The sequence below is a fragment of the Canis aureus genome, chromosome 20, assembly GCF_053574225.1.
Source record: "Canis aureus isolate CA01 chromosome 20, VMU_Caureus_v.1.0, whole genome shotgun sequence".
NCBI lineage: Eukaryota > Metazoa > Chordata > Mammalia > Carnivora > Canidae > Canis > Canis aureus.
The window spans coordinates 48,972,100-48,985,361 of record NC_135630.1 but is presented as its reverse complement, the minus strand read 5'-3'; the positions used below and the strand labels follow the sequence as shown (position 1 = coordinate 48,985,361).

The 13,262-nt window shown below is 34.4% G+C and overlaps 1 protein-coding gene across 30 annotated transcripts in view; it reads left to right on the top strand.

The window, feature by feature from the left end:
* Nucleotides 1-13,262, top strand: part of LOC144291790 (uncharacterized) — a 186,377-nt gene that overhangs the window by 151,365 nt on the left and 21,750 nt on the right. For 2 of the 30 annotated variants that reach the window (XR_013359307.1, XR_013359293.1), the window contains one exon: nucleotides 8,996-9,052. The exons of 26 other annotated variants lie outside the window; for them this stretch is intronic. The gene's annotated coding sequence lies outside the window, so the exon portion shown is untranslated. Of the gene's footprint in view, nucleotides 1-3,473; nucleotides 3,615-8,995; nucleotides 9,053-13,262 lie in introns of all 30 variants that reach the window. 2 more of the 30 variants (XR_013359306.1, XR_013359292.1) reach the window with 1 other exon arrangement.

The window sequence follows — 13,262 nt, the reverse complement described above, 5'->3', positions numbered from 1 at the left end:
AAAGCCCACAAACTAAACTGTCTCCTTTTCATGTACCTACTTTTTATATTGTTGAAGAGAACTATGTACCTCCCACTAAGTCCCCTTTTCTCCAAGGTAAACATGCTTAGATCTATTGGTCAGTCCACACATGGTCAATTCATCTTCTCTCTCTATGTATGTGCTCTATTTTTTTGGCTTATGTTTTTGTTATGGTTATTCTTTTTTCTTTTTGGTTGTTTGCTTTTGTGGGTTTTTTTTTTATTTTGTTTTTAACTGTTCCTCTAAATCTCTAGCTTAAAGAACAGAATATATATTTCAGCCATACCTTTAGAAGCACAGATAAGCGTGGCAGTAGGCATCATTGCTCATCTTGTTCTATCTGTGCTGATGAACTGCTATTATTGCTTTTGCTATTATTATTTTAAGATTTTATTTATTTATTCATGAGACAGAGAGAGAGATAGGGGCAGAGACATAGGCAGAGGGAGAAGCAGGCTCCTTGTAGGGAGCCCGTTGCTGGATTCGATCTCCAGGCCAAGATCATGCTCGGAGCTGAAGGCAGACACTAAACCACCGAGTGATGCAGACATCCCTTTAGTTGTTACTATTGTTGTTGAATCACCTTTCTGACTTATAGTGAACTGAAAATCCTTTAAGATTATACATATTATTATAATATGTATAATTATTATGTATAATATTATAATATTATACATATTATACATATATTCTTGTACAAGTGATGCTTTTGATTAGCATCTCCCCATTCTGTGTCTCCATTTTCATTTAGTGGATCCAAAAAGCAATATCTACAGATATAATGAATGAAGTACATTCCAGACAAAAGTCTATGGCCATACATGTGAAGAAAAATAAACAGCATATGAGAGAAAACAAGAATCATCCATTTGTATGTGTTTAGTAGATATTACCATGCAGTTGGGTTCATTTTGCTTGATGGCCTCCCTGCCTGAGTGTCCTGGCTCACTTCATCTCATGATCACGTTGTAAGCATCTGTCTCTTTATTGGCCTGAAGACAATTTATCCCATACTGTTTAATCCAAAACTGTTGTTAATTAAGAACAAACTTATTAGCTAAAGTGTTGTGCCATTCATTGTTTCAGTCAAATGCATTCCTAAAATTTGATTTCCTTAAATTTCTCAGATGAGAGGCAAAAGTTGTCGTGTGCGACACTGCAGGGAGTGGACAGTGTTGGAACTAAATGCTTAGACTAAGCTTGGTTTGAAGTGGTATCCAGAAAAAGATTATAATGAAAGGGATCATTTATAAAATGCACTACAGAGAAATATGCTAAACTAGAGAAAATGTACTTAAAGTTTCATTGACATAATTATTTCATTATAAGATCTTCTTGTCTTTTTCTGCTTAGAATTTATTAGAATACTATCCTCTGAGGTATTTTTTAAATATTTGTTTATATGATTCAGATTTTTCTATTAGTGCCAGGGGAAATTCAGGTGAAAGATTAATTCACTATCCTTGGGAGACACTTCATCTGGGATTCTACTTTTAGTATCTTTGCAATGTTTAATAATCCCTGCTGTTGGAATTATAAGATTCTTACTCCAAATACTTCAGGGAATCTTTAAAAATTTACTTACTCAAAACTCAAGTATCTCAACTTTATAGTTACATTCTCAGTAGCTGGAGTTTCAGATATTCTTTGAATATGTTTTGTTCACAAATTATATTATACATAGGTTATATCAATATCGTAACTTTTATTCTTTCTATAGAATTAAAAATTCTAGTCAGTTTGTGTTGACAGATACTGGGCTAAATTGTATATATCCTTCAAATTTCTTGTGCATATATCCATGGCCCTATTCTATACCACTTTGTGGTTATTACTAAGCCTTTTTTTCTGAATTATACTTAGGTGGACCATAGAATTTATTGTTCAAAGATAATTTTCCAAGTAGACTGGGCCACAGTAACTAATTATTTGGGGGTAAACTAGAGCTCTTCTAGGAAATGTTGAATGCAAGATCATCCTACTTATAACAAATATTTATTTTAGAGAAAAATGAGAAACTGTAGATAAATATTTTATTTATTTTACTAGAGAGAGCATGCATGTGCATGGTGGTTGTGGCAAGACAGGGCAGGAGGGAAAGAGAGAATCTCAAGCAGACTTCATGCTCAGTGCAGAGCCCAAAGCAGGGCTTGATCTCACAACCCAGAAATTGTGACCTGAGCAGAAATCAGGAGTCAGACCCTTAGTAACTGACCCACCCAGTTGCCCCCAGATAAATATTTTAAAAATCACTCAGAGTCTCCAAGTTCGAAAAGCATTTCAGTAGCTTCATATTCTTTTGTTGTATGAATGTAGTCAAATTCTATTTAATTCCTCCATTGTGGAATACGTAGGCATTTTATTGTTAATACCACTGTTATGATATCCTTGTACATAACTATTTGTTTATAGCATTTATTTTTTATAATAGGACATTATAAGTAGAATCATTGAATCAAAGACTGTTAATATAGTAATATCCTTGACACATTTTCACATTGATTTTATAAAATTGTATGAATTAACATCATTGTGAGACTATGAGAGCCATTTTACCACACTTTTACCATTACTGGGCCATATCATCATTTTTATCTTACCATTAATGGAATTATAATGACTTCTTAGAAAAAGTGGCAAAAAAGTTTTAAATTTACGTAAGTTAAAACATCAGACTGCACTTTTAAGGTTTTAATTTCCATGAAATTTGTTCCAGTTGGCTCATAAGTTAGCTAGAGAAATGAAAAACAGACTATTTTAATCAACTTTAACCCGTTTTTATGTTCCAATTGAATTCAATACTTTGCAACCAAGAACTTACAAAATGAAAAGAAAGCCTGTTTTTCAGATACATCCTTTAAAGGGGAGGAGTACTCCCATGTTTCTAAGGCAGACTAATCTCACATTTATGGTATTTTCCTCTGAGTTATGGCAGATCAGAGATATATTGTTAATATTCCTTCTCAGAACATACTTTGTCTACTGGTAGCTACTATACAAGGTAGTTTTTTTTTTTAAACACATGTTTTAAGGCATTTAAATTAAGAGATACTTACCTCAAAGAATCAAGTGACAAAGAATGATATATTACAACCTCTGTCTATTTACAATGTCCCTTCACCATCTTACAGGGAAGCAGTGCTTTAAAGCATGGGATCCGAAGCTATACTGCACATTAAAAAAAAAAAAAAAAAAAAAAAAAAAAAAAAGCCTTGTGTTACTCCTAATTGAGAATTTTAGACATCTTTTTTAAGTTTTTATTTAAATTCCAATTAACAGACAGTATAATATTAATTTTAAGTGTTTGATATACACCACCCCCACCACCACCACCCACCTTCCTTCTTTCAGGTAACCATAAGTTTGTTCTTTATAGTTAAAAGCCTGTTTCTTTATTTGCTTCTCTCTCTCCCTTTATCCACCTTTGCTTCTTTGTTTCTTAAATTCCACAGATGAGTAAAGTCTTTCTTACCTCTCTAAACTTCAATTTCTCTGTAAGGAAAAGCAAAGCAATCCAAAGAATAATATGACAACAACATCTTTTTGTAAGGATTATATGCAATGATCTCTCTTCCTGTTCCTGTTTATTAGAAGTTAGCAAATCCTAATATCTGTAACAGAAGTATGTGTGGGAAAGAGGAGAGAACATTTTTGGCTTATAATTGAGTATGGATTTTATTCTTCTTGGACCTGATGTGCTATGTTACTTTTTAAAAGAATATCCAAGAATACTATAAATGAAATCAACATTGTGGTTAGATTATGGTAATTAAAATATAATGTCTATGCATTGTACATTCTTATGCAAAGCATAATCAACAGCAAAATCTAAACATTATCATTTAGTTTTTATGTTAAATTGTCATCAACAAAAGTCTTTAGGAAATTCCCCATCCACACACTAACACTCTACTTATCTTCCAAAATATATTAAAAACAAAAGTAATTTAAAAAAATATATCTAAGAATAATAATATATCTATATATTTAATAACAGCATTGTTCATTGCCAGAGATTGTTTCCCTAGATAGTCCTTTGCTAGAGATCATATCTGAAAAACATTTCAGCAAAGATAGATCCTGTCATAAAAATATAGACTTGAGAAGATCCAGTTTTTTATAGAAAAGAATTCTGAAAACAGGTCAAGTTCTTAAAAGCATAAATAAAATCAGTTTATAGAATGATTCAATGTATTTTGAACACAGATGATTAATTCACTTGTTGGTAATTGTGGATTTTGTCATTTTCTTGGAAAATTAAACTTCAAAAAATCTACATTTATGTATGAGTGGCTTAGGCCTAGAAGCATAAAACCTGTGAGACTCCGTTTTGGCCTGTGGATAGAGATGAATAAAGGGAGCATAATATAACATTTTGAGTTTTGAGAACTGGGAATAATTTTAAAAGGTGACCCAACTTCATTGACTTTAGAAGTCCTGATCCTGAGAAGAAATAAAAATATCGAAAGCCTGTGGAATTCAACAATCATACAAAAACACAGTGGGATCAGAGAAACTGCTAGGTTGGAGTCTGTCTACACAGAAAAAGAATGCAGACCTGGAGGTGAAACTGTTAACACATTTTTAAAAAGATAGTAGATAATTTAAAGGTTTATATTTTGAATGTGTTGGTGGTTTTCACTTGACATTAAACCTGTACTAGATGAATATTAACTGTTAGAGAGTTGAGTGATAGAGGTATCAAAAATTAACTGTTCAGTGAAAAAGAGCTTGTTCAGTGGAAAAGTTATTAAAGAACATTCAGTAAATAAGACACAGTCACAGAAGGCTTTTTCATCAATGTTTTCTTTTATGAATTTTTTCTCCAGCTTCCTTGAGATATAATTGACACATAACATTGTATACATTGTATACATTTAAGATATACAACAAACTAAATTTATACACTCATATATTGTTGAAATGACTACCACCATAGCCTTAGCTAATGCTTTGGTCATATCACATGATAACTATTTTTTTTTTTGTGATGAGAACACTTAAGATCTACTCTCTTAGATTGGCAATTTTCAAATCTACAGTATATTATTGTTAATAGTAATCACCATGCTGATATTAGATCCCCAGAACCTAATTCATCTTATAACTGGAAGTTTATACTCTTTGACCAACATCTCCCCACTTCCCCCACCTCCCACACCCTGGTAATCACCATTCTGGTCTCTGATTCTATGAGCTCAGCTGTTTTGGATTCCATCTACATGTAATATCAGATACTTTTTATCTTTCTGTGTCACACTTATTTTATTTAGTGTAATGGTCTCAGGATCCATCCATGTTGTCCCAAAGGACAGGATTTCTTTCCTTGCTATGGCTGAATGATATTCCAATGGATATCTATACCACATCTTTATCCATTCCTCTTGAAGGACATGTACATTGTTTCCTTATGTTGACTGTTATGAACAATGCTACAATGGACATAGGAACTCTTCATACTTTCTTGTATGTTGTTTCATTCAGTCTCTTCTTGGAAGCATATATTTCCTTAGATTTCAGGTTAGATGATTGCCCTCTGACTGTTCTCAAGAAATACTATGATTTTGTAGGTACAGCTTTTTGTTTTTGTTGCTGATATTGTAGCTGTAGTAATTGTACATGGGAGTGGTATTCTTTTTAGTTTCCTCCATCCTATGTAGATGGTTACCACTTAAAGAAGTTTGGGGGTTCCATTCTTATAAAGTATTAATCTTTAAATGTCTTTAAATGTCCTTTTGTGCTTTGCTTTCTTTTTGAACATTTTCCTAGGTGGAGTTTCAATTTGTTCCTTAAAGATTTTTTACCCTGGGGCAGGAGATTTAAATCCAAATGAGGAAATTCACTCTTCTTTGTTAACTTAGGGAGATTTGTAACTAATTTTAAAGTGAAATCCCATATGTAACATGTTCAAATGTGGCAAGGGATTAAGTTAGTTTGAATTTGTTTATTTCCTTTGGTGCTGGATAACTGGGAGTTTATTTATTTTAAATTATTTCAGAGGGTCTTAATGTTTTTATTTTTGTTGACTGTTTCCTGTTTCATTTGGGGAGCTGATGGAATTATGTTTCTGAGAAAACATTTTGCATTAGCAGAGATAAGACCTACTTACAGGAGTAAGTAATAGTAAATGATCTTATAAACTGCATTTTATTTTATTTCACTGAATTTTATTTTCAGGTAAATATGATAATAATGTTTACTTCTTTTACTTACTTTCAAGGATGAGGCAGTAAAATCCCAAATAGCCTTTGAAGAACCACAAAGTGAATTTATTTATTTATTTTTTTTAATTTTTTATTTATTTATTTTTATGATAGTCACACAGAGAGAGAGAGAGAGGCAGAGACATAGGCAGAGGGAGAAGCAGGCTCCATGCACCAGGAGCCCGATGTGGGACTTGATCCCGGGTCTCCAGGATCGTGCCCTGGGCCAAAGGCAGGCGCCAAACCGCTGCGCCACCCAGGGATCCCACAAAGTGAATTTATAAATTCATTCCTACAATTAAATTTGTATTGAGTGTATGCTCTGTGCCTAGGACTTAAACACACTCAGATACAGTGGTGAACAAAGGAAGGTAGGAGCTTTTTTTTTGACCTCGTTTAAGGTCAGATTGTTTCTAAGTAATCCTGAAGCCCAATTAAATACTGATTTTAGGAGAGGAGAGATTCTTTATTCATATAATCACATAAAAAACATATCATTACAAACTGTGAGCTTCCCTTTGAATAAAAATTGTTAAGTTTCCATGAAATAATATAAAGGAACACTGGAGTGCATTGCAAGGAGGGGTGTCAAAAAAACACATCACTGAGAAAATTACATTTAAAGTGAGATACAGGACAAAGTACTACATAGGCAGAAACTACACAGAAAAAGTGCTCTAGAAATATGTACAGAAGTGCCCTTGAGTCTTTGAACACTAAACTGTGCTTGAAAAGGATAAGATTCAGCAAGGTCAGGAAAGAATAACTACCAAAAAGATGTAAGGTAAACATTTCCCAAATCCAACACAAGGCTAGAGGACATTTAAATTTTAAACAGTAAGAATGACAAAACCTTGTTGGTTATGTGAGGCAATTCAGTAGAGCCCTGGAAGGGTCATACTTTAATAGTCAGGCTGAACTAACCCAGAATAAAGGTTACTTCAGACATGCCCTAATAAAATCTGTAAACATGCTTTGCAAAAAAAAAAAAAAAGCCCTGGAAAAGCTCAAGCTTATCTATAATAACATAGCTGCCTAGTTAAACAATATAATTTAAAGGAAGATACCAAAAGAGCCAGCTGAAATAGAATATTCACAATATCCTAAAACAATGAATAAAAGAAAAGAAAAGAATATAAAATAACTCTTAAGACATTGAACATTAGGCAATGATGGCTGGTGATCCCTGCATTATGAAAACCAACTAGGTAGGTTCTTTATTTCACCAGCTCACTGCCTAGAGAAGTTTTCCAGGTCTCAAGTAGAGCCTCCTTGAATTGAGGAAGTAGAGTGGACAGTCCAGGAAGATAGGACAGCTAGAATTTCATGGCAGATTACCAGTGGGGAGACACACTGACAAAGAACCCTGGGGATATGCAGAAAGGATCACCTAAGTGTTCAGTTGATTACCTATTAGTGCATGCATGTAAAAAAAAAAAAAAAAAAGAAAAAGAAAAAGAAAAGAAAACTACTGAGGCCCAGGAAAGACCGTCTGAAAGAATGGAGGAAACAGCACCCAGTATTAAAAAAGTCCCACTATTAGGAGATTCCTGGGTGGCACAGCGGTTTGGCGCCTGCCTTTGGCCCAGGGCAGGATCCTGGAGACCCGGGATCGAATCCCACATTGGGCTCCCGGTGCATGGAGCCTGCTTCTCCCTCTGCCAATGTCTCTGCCTCTCTCTCTCTCTCTCTCTCTGTGACTATCATAAATAATAAATAAATAAATAAATAAATAAATAAATAAATAAATAAAGTCCCACTATTGATAACGGTTTCCAACAGCCAGGGTGCAAAGCCTCCTAACTCACCAGCTAATTAGGAATTAGCATGGGTCTTGCCTCTGTAGTTGGGAGGCAAAAATATAAATATATTTATATTATATATAAAATGCTTCTCTGATCCCACCTAGAAAAGCTAAGAAAGCAAGAACTGAAAGGACTATATCATTCAATGAGGTATTATTGACATCTTATTGGTTCAATAATATACATAATAGTTAGGTTTTATTTTATTTTTGTTATTGCTTAGGCTCCTAAACAATGAACAGTGGTTAGTATCCTTGGCCTCTACTACTAAAAGCCAGTTCCTCTCCTCTCTTTGTAACAATCAAAAATTTATCCAGCCTTTACCAAAGACATCTGAAGGGATAAAATAATCCCTGATTTAGGACCATTGGCCTAGAGAAAAGATTGAGTGGTTGAGTAGAAAGAAGTAAGATTTTTAAATGACTCAAATCAAACTTTATAGTTGAAAACTATACTATCTAAGATGAAAAATACACTAGATGAAATTAGTGACAACTTAGATATTACATAAGAAAAGATTAGGGAGATTGAAGATTGAGCAATATAGGGATGGACACCTGGGTGGCTCAGTGGGTGAGCATCTGCCTTAGGCTTAGATCATGATCCCAGGGTTCCGAGATCAAGTTCCACATCGAGCTTCCCACAGGGAGCCTACTCCTCCCTCTGCTTGTCTCTGCCTTTCTCTGTGTCTATCATGAATAAATAATAAAAATCTTTTAAAAAAGAGCAGTATAAATTATCCAACAATAGAGCCTTGGGGGAATAATAAAGCATAGGTGAACTAGGAGAAAATTTCAAGTGACCAAATATACATGTAATTCTTTAACACAGAATCCTTTATCCAGTGATAATATCTTTCAAAAAGCAAGATGAAATAAAGAATTTCTCAGAAACACAATAGTTGAAAAAAATTACCCCAGCAGATTTCCACTACAAAGATATTAATATAAGTTCATCAAATTTCAGCAAAGTGCTCCACGTGAAAATTTGGCCTCCACAAAGGAATGAAGAGCACAGGAGATGGTAAAATAAACACTTTTTTATTACATAAATTTGTTTTAAAACTAATTAACTGTGTTTGGAGAAAATAATAACAACATGTTGTGGAGTTTATCACATTACAAGGAAATAAGTGCCTGACTATAATAGCACAAAGCCTGAGAAAGGAAAAACATAGAAGTATACTATTTTAAGGGCCTTATTTTATTCATGAAATAATGTGATATAACTTGAAGGTAGACCGTGCCAAGTTAGACATGTATACTATACTATAAACCCTAACGTAACTTAATGAAGAGTTATAGCTAAAACACTTACAAGGAGATGAGATCATTAAGAAAATGCAATCCAAAAGAGGGTAGAAATAGACGAAAAAAGGAAGGACAGACAGAAATTAAATAGAAAGAGGAGATTTAAACCCAACCATATCACTAATTACATCAAATATATGTGGTTTAGGAGCACCTGGGTGTCTCAGTTTGTTGTGTCCGACTCTGGCTCAGATCATGATCATGATCTCAAGGTGGTGAGAGCTGGTCTCGTCTTGGGCTTTGTGCTGCACAGGGATCCTACCTGAGATTCTCTCCCTCTTCCTCTGCTTCCCCTCCTGCTCACAAATGCTCTTTAAATAAATAGATGAACAAACAAATAAATTGTAAAAATAAATATATGTGGTATAAACACTCTCGTTAAAAATCAGAGGTTTTCAAAATAGATCAAAAGCAAGATCCAACCCTCTACTGCTCCAGAGAAAGCCATTTGACATAGTGGGAACACAACAGATCACAAGTGAAAAGATGGAAAAAGACATGATGCTAACATGAATAAAAAGAACGGGGGCACTTTGGTGGCTCATTCAGTTAAGCGCCCAACTCTGAATTTTGGCTCAGGTCATGATTTCAGAGTCCTGGAATCAAGGACCTGCATAGAACTCCCTTATGTAGTCTGCTTGTCTCCCTCTCCCTCTGCCCCTGCACCTTCTCTTTCTCTCTCTTTCTCTCTCTCTATCTCTCTCCCTTCTGAAATAAATTTTAAAAATCTCTAAAAGAAATAGAAATAAAGAAAGTTTGACAGGTTATAAAAATATCAGATAAATAGATTCCAAGCAAAAATAAGGCAAAGTAAAGAAAATAAACACACTTTCTTATAAAGAAGTAAGAGAGTTCCTTATAACACATCTATACCACCAGAAATGTGTAAGAAACTCTTGGGCTGAAAATGATAACAACTAGAAACTTGGATTTATGCAATGGATTAAATTATGCTGGAATGGCATAATATATAGCTGAATAAAAAGAGTTTTCTTGGGATCCCTGGGTGGCTCAGCAGTTTAGTGCCTGCCTTTGGCCCAGGATGTGATCCTGGCATCCCGGGATCGAGTCTCACAGCAGGCTCCCTGCGCGGAGCCTGCTTCTCCCTCTGTATCTCTGCCTTTCTGTCTCTCTCTCTCTCTCTCTCTCTCTCTGTGTCTCTCATGAATAAATAAAATCTTAAAAAAAGAGTTTTTTCACTTAAAAGTCTTTTTTTTTAAAAAAAAGATTTTATTTATTTATTTGAGGTAGAGTGAGAGAGAGAGAGAGCACACATGAGTCGTGGGAGAGGCAGAGGGAGAAAGAAAAGCAGGCTCTCCACTGAGCAGAGAGCCTGGTGCAGGGCTCAATCCCTGGACCCTGGGATCATGACCTGAGCTGAAGGCAAAAGTTAACCGACTGAGCCACCTAGGGATCCTTACTTAATGGTCTTTTAAAAAGAATTATTCAAAGAGAAACTCAAGACACTGTATATCGGATTTATAAAATATGTACAAGTAAAATATATCAAAGAAATATCATAAATGATGACATATAAAGTGGGTTAATGTTCTTTGAAGCTAGACTATGCTAAATTAAGGTGCAAATTTTAAGCTCCAGGGCAATTGCTAACAAATAGTAAGAATTATAGTTAACACAATGACAAAGCAGACAAAATGAATCTTAAAGAAAATGGACGAGGGGGAAAAAAGGGACATATAAGAACCATAGATTGAATTAAACAAAATCTGTCTAATCATTTTTAACCTAAGTAGGATAAACATTTCAGTTAAAAGAGTGTGTCGGTTTGGATAAAAATGCAAAAGTCAACTATATACTACTTACCACATACCTATTTATTTATTTATTTATTTATTTATTTTTAAGATTTATTTATTTATTTATTCGTGATAGACACACACACACACAGAGAGAGAGAGAGAGAGAGAGGGGCAGAGACACAGGCAGAGGGAGAAGCAGGCTCCATGCCGGGAGCCTGATGCGGGACTCAATCCCGGGACTCCAGGATTGCACTCTGGGCCAAAGGCAGGTGCTAAACCGCTGAGCCACCCAGAGATCCCCTGGATACCCACTTTAAATAAAAAATACAGGTTAGAATAAAAAGAATGGAAAAGTTAAACAGAGCAAACCTTAATGATAGGATGAAGAACATGTATTCAATAATAGACAAAGTAGACTGGAGGACAAGGAATGTTTCTAGAGATAAAATAAGATATTTTGTAATAATAAAAGGTACAATTCATCAAGAAAACATAACCATCCTAAATGGATATGTACCTGTAAAAGAGATTCGAGCTACATGAAGCAAAAACTGGTAGCAATGAAATTAAAACTGACAAATTCATAATTATAGCTACAGATTTGAATGGTCTTTCCCAGGAATTGATAGACCAAGTAGACAGAAAATCAGTAAGTTGTAGAAGACATGAGCAACACTGTAATCCAACCTGACCACCTACAGAGAACTCTATCCAACAATGGTGCAATACATATTCTTTCCAATTGCACATGCAACACTTATTAAGGCAGACTATATGCTGGAATGTACGTGCAAATCTCAATAATTCACCTGACTTTCTTATGAAATACATGCTGTGTTTATTTTCATTTTATAAAGAAACCAAGAGAAAGAAAATTTAAATAAGTCAGTTGTTAGGGGGCTGAGATGATATTTAAATATGATGCTATTTCAGAGCTCATGAGCTTTACCTTAAGTTATTTAAAATATTGTCCCAGAGCACCATCTTCACTTCCTGTGAGGTCCATGAAGTAGACAGATATCTAGAGAATAGTTGCACAAACAATTATAAAACTCTGATAAGCTGGACTGGCTTGTAAAACTCTAATTAGGTTTGCCTAATACATTCTTAATTTATGCCTCTTGTCCTAGCATAAGTATACTGGTTTGGATTATGAATACTGTGATCTCAAATCTTATAGGCTTTTTTCCTTACTAAATTAAAGACAAACTTTTAGAAATTACTGTATACTGGCCAGTCACATGAAAAAAAAAAAGGTAATGAGGAGAAATGAGCATTAGAAGAGCCTGATCTGATAAACTGACCCTGAGAAATTGGCATCCCACCTACTTGAGAGGAGGAGGAAGATATTTGGCCTCCCTTTTTGATGAATGAGTCCTGGACAATTCTCCTTTGAACTACTATGAGAAAGAAAGAGAAATCCAGGATGATGGTGGTGATGATGGAAATTAATTGAGATAGAACATAGTACTAGTCATTTGGATGAGTTTTTAAGGAGATCCAAACGTTACTATCAACTCTGGCCCTTTCACATGTTATTCCTGCTCTCTAGACAATAGAGACTAGAACAGAAACATCCTCTAATCTAGCTCCACTTCTAACTTTTATACCACTGCCACCATCATAGAATTTTATTTTCCTCCTTCTATCTGTGGGTAGCTATCAATTACAACAAAATCACTTTGCAGTATAAGGCAGCAGCCTCCAGAGTAAACACAGCATGACAAGATGGTTGAACACCAGCAAAATGATCAGATTTGAATTTAATTTTTGCAAGATTCATTCTCTAAAAATTAAATTGCCTACTCTTGGAAGGGAATAAAAATGTAAAAATTCCAAAGATGAATTGGAACCAGAAAATGAAAACATTTAATATAAATAGTGAAACATTAAAATTCCACATCAATCTTTCCAGAGTTCTAAATTGGTACTGCCATGGAATAGAATTGTGCTGCTCTTAACTCTTAAGGAAACATACAGTTTCACTTGAAGAAAACATCCCAAGTTAGGTTATATGACTTGACATTGTCTTGTATAACAGCTTTTTAAACATTACATTATTTTCTGTTTTTTAGAAGAAAAAAAGTGCTGCATAAATAAATCTTATTTTGCCATCAAATATTTAAATTTTGTAAAGATGACTATTTCAATATATTTTTTTAA